Source organism: Dasypus novemcinctus, chromosome 2, assembly GCF_030445035.2.
Source record: "Dasypus novemcinctus isolate mDasNov1 chromosome 2, mDasNov1.1.hap2, whole genome shotgun sequence".
Taxonomy (NCBI): Eukaryota; Metazoa; Chordata; class Mammalia; order Cingulata; family Dasypodidae; genus Dasypus; species Dasypus novemcinctus.
The window spans coordinates 88738893-88743176 of NC_080674.1; the positions used below are offsets into that span (position 1 = coordinate 88738893).

The following is a 4284-nucleotide window of genomic DNA, read 5'->3' on the forward strand; positions in this document are numbered from 1 at the left end:
TATACTGGATCAGATCTTTTATCACCACTTTCTGTGAAGAAGTCAGGTTGAGTGTAGGAAATAGGGGAAAAAATTACGTATTTCAAGGAGAAAGTAGTAAATGAGACTTGTGTGTTCCAAAACATGATCAGATCTTACTTTGGGGATTTGAAAAGCATGCTCTTTTTTCCTGATATTGCATGACTGAATTCCTCACTTTATAAAGAATTGTTCTCAAATGTCATCTTTTCCATAAACTTTTTCTGGTAGTCCAATCTATAAGAGCACCCCCCAAACTCTTTCCCTAAGCATTCTCTCATTCCCTAACTTGCCTTTTCTTTTCAGCATATGTGATATGATATTATATGTTTATCTTCACATTTGTTAATTTTTCATGTCCCTAACTAGAATAGCACTATGAGGGTAAAAATTCTGACCTGTTAACCTGTTCACCTCTGAAGTACTATCACCTAGAATAGTAAATGATATCAGTAGGAGTTTAAAAGATATCTGTGAAGAAGCAGAATCCCCAAATTAACTCCTCACTGAATGTCTTAAAGGGCATTTCCTTAGTCAGAAGTAATAAAACTTTAACTTGCTCTACATTCAACATCATTAAACAAATCAGACTATTGAACTAGGTCATATTTGATATTATTTATGGCTGTCCACAACTGGGTTCAAGGTAAAAAATCAGAAAACCTCAATAAAGAATGCTTAAAGTGAGACATTTATCATTTATGAAAACTTTCTAAACACAGACTTAAAGCAGTAGTGGGTCATCCTAAAAGAATGGCATCACTCTTTACATGGAGTTAAAGGAAGATGCTCTGTAGAGAATTGCTCTACTACACACTCTATAAAGGCTTGATATCTGTGGCCATTGTCTTGTGACTCAAATTTAAATACTAGCATTCTTCAAGATTGTTAAAATTGTGAATAATTTGTATGTAGCCACCATGTTACCTGAGTCTCAGCTAGTTAAAAATTTAGGTCCTAATATTTTCTTGGTGTGTCATTTGTCTGACCCCTAAATTTGCATTTTATAATCTTAAGCACTGGATTCCTTCCTTTTTATTCAACATTCTTAAAATATGTATTTTTATTACTATTATTAACTGTTAAAATAATTCTGTACATCTTTAGAAGTCTGTTTGCAACTATTGTATTTCTTAATTCTTTAAATAGCCCACAAATTGTGTAGTTTCTATTTCACAAATTAAGAAACAAGCTAGAATAATAAATGTTTACTTGAATCCATAAGGGGAAATCCTAGACTTTTTTTCTGTCTATAAGTTTATTTCTGAGTTGCAAAGATTATTTCCCCTTCCACATGTTTTTAGAATTTCCTGTATTCCCCCATTCAATCTTGGACTACAAACAGACAGAAAGTTTGAGGACCTTCTTTTTCTTGCATCTGTAGTAGAAACCTTAGCAGCAGACTTTAACTGTTCCAGGTCTGTCAAAGATGCATAATCCTAGACTATTTTATCAAAAGTTTTTATATATTTTTTTGTTGTAAAATCTCACAGGTCTGAATTGCAGCCAAAAGATAAGGTTCCTATCCACAAAGTACTAGCAAACCACTTGGAAAAATAAGATAAATACACAACAGTAATTCAACTGGGTAACAATATAAATAGTAGAGAAGCAACATTTCATGCAAGCTTATTCTGGAATGTAGGGTGATAGCTACTTGATACTTGCCAAAATTAATCCTGATATCAAAGGAAAGAGTTAAGTGCTGTCATCCCCAATCCACAGACAGGGATGTTTTGCCTCAGAGTCCAAGTTCACAGGTGGTTAGTATTGGAGCCAGGATTCAAACCCCCATCTTTATGATTCCAAATCCTTGCTCTAACACTGTTCATTAATCCTTATTTTTAAAAAAAAATGCACAAAAAAAAAAGTGTCCATAATTTTCAGAGAATGGAATATTATCCTTGAATGGAGGGTTCATGGAGTTTTAAGCTGTTACCTTTACAAAGAGAGGGATTTGGAGGCATCCAGTAAAACTTTCTGAAAAGAGTACTTTTATTACAAGTAAACCTGAAAATGAACATGATGCCTTCTGGAGAGAGTGAGGAGATTGGTCTAAAGTAGGAAATATTTTAAGTTAAGAAATAGAATGAGAAGATAAGGTCAGATTGTGGAGGCTAAAGACATATAAACAGAAAAAATTTGATTCTTTCTGTTAAGCATAGAAATGACTACAATACCTTAATGTCCAAAATTAGTTTAATGAAACTCTGAATGGAAAGAATGAGGATAGACCATTAGGTACAGAGTTTAATCAGGAGACATATAACAATGCAAGGGGGATGTATAAAATCTGGACAATGGAAAAAACAAGAAAAGGAGATTGGCAATACAAAGGCCAAGCTCAAAGTTGTGTGTTTGTATAGATAGACGGAAAACAATTAAATAAAAATAGATTTTTTTCTAATGCATGAAGTTAGTCAAACTGCAAGACACAGTCTTCCAGACTGCCAACTTCAAGGAGTTAAGGTCTGATTGCAAAGTTAGAGGGAAAAATCGGCACAAGACTACCCTGACTTCTGACACCAACAACAAGTTCATGGATTTCCCAAAACCACCCTCACTTTTGATAGCTCACTAGAAAGAATCAAAGAGCTCATTGAAAGATATTATACTCACAGATACAGGAAAAAGTTACAAATTAGAACCAGACAAAGAAAGAAGATACATAGAGCAGAGCCTAAGACGGTTCTAAAGGCTAAGCTTCTGCTGTCTGTAGGATGTGTTATCTTCCCAGAATATATGTGTAACAATTCTTATAAAGTATCGCCAACCCAGAGAAATCCACCCAAGCCTTGGGATCCAGAGTTCTTATTGGGGCATGATTGATTGATATGACAAGAAGTCTGAGGGGCCCATTATGAGTCATTTCATAAACTATCAGGTGTGCTCAATGGGGCCCACCATGAATAACAAAGACATTCCTATCACTTGGAAAATTCCAAGGGTTTTTAGGTTACATCCCAGGTGCCAGAACAAGAGCTAAACATAGTCCTTATTCCTTGGATTAGGCCAAATTCGTTCCTACACAGCTGAATTGTTAAGAGAACAGAATTTATGGTCTAGATGGTGGAATAAACCTTTGTAAAGAGAACAAAGATCTCTTCCTCTCACCCAAATAAACGCTGAAATTAAATGAACTAATTAACCAAATGGTGACTCAAACTCTTAACATCATTCGAGGCATGCTTACTCTTTGAGCCAAAAGATTTGCAGCTTATTTATATTTCTGCCACTTACCAGTAATGGAATCTAAGAAAGCTGAGGGGTATTTCTAGTTCCAGTTTCACCATTCGGTAAAATGAGTTGTTACAGACAAATCATCCCAAAGATTCTTTCAGCTATAAAAATACCAAAAGTGTCACTTCTCTGCCCTCATATTAATACAGGACAGCATGATTTATCTGGATATACTCAATACCATCAATTTATTTTTATGAACTGTGTTTATCACGGTTCATCATACTGGGAGAAGGGGTACAGCAAAGAATTATCTAGATAAATGGAGAAAAATTTGAAATATGGTAAGTGTATGAGTGATTTTATTGAGACTAACTTACACCTAGAATCTTTGAGTGTATGAGAATTTTGCTGGTCAACTTCAGTTTCAAATCTTTCCTGGTATATTTGAAAACACAGAAATTTATATTCCAGAGAGTAACTAAACTTTATCTCTTGTTCCGATTCCCGTTATCTGAGCCTAAGCCCTGCTTAGCTGAAACAATATCATGATTGTTTATTAATGCCCGCAATCAGTATGGCTAGGAAATTGATGGCAGTATCCTACATATTCTGAAATTTGAACTACATTATCCATTCTGAGTTAAAATTCCCTCAATTTTTTAAAAACCATCTTCTATGCTCAATAGAAATACTTTCTCGAATATCATTGGTAATAAAAAGAGACCATACTCTGAAAAAATTGCAACTTTGAGGCCTAATTAAGTTTTGGATTTCCTATTATCCTAAAATATTCTAAAACAACTTCCATTAGATAGTAAAACAAGTGAATTTTTCTATAAGAATTATAATTTACAATCTTTTTAGAGTTATTACCTTTGATGATTTGCTATTTCTAATATTTATCTATATATAATATGTAGTAATAATAGAGAGAATTTGAGTTTTAACATTAAAAAAATCTAGATACTTAAAGCTATATCCAACAATAAAAACATCCATAGTTGTAGAAGTTTAATTCTTTTAGCAGCCAAGGTATCTGCCTCTTGAAACTGAGCTTAGAACAGACAATTTATTACATAAGGC

The 4284-nt window shown here is 33.8% G+C and overlaps 1 non-coding gene across 1 annotated transcript; it reads right to left on the reverse strand.

The window, feature by feature from the left end:
- Nucleotides 1-1326: 1326 nt before the first annotated feature.
- LOC111767110 (small nucleolar RNA SNORA31) lies at nt 1327-1453 on the reverse strand. Its single transcript, XR_002799003.1, has one exon. It is a non-coding gene; the product is annotated as a small nucleolar RNA SNORA31 (small nucleolar RNA).
- Between the last annotated feature and the right edge of the window lie 2831 nt (nt 1454-4284).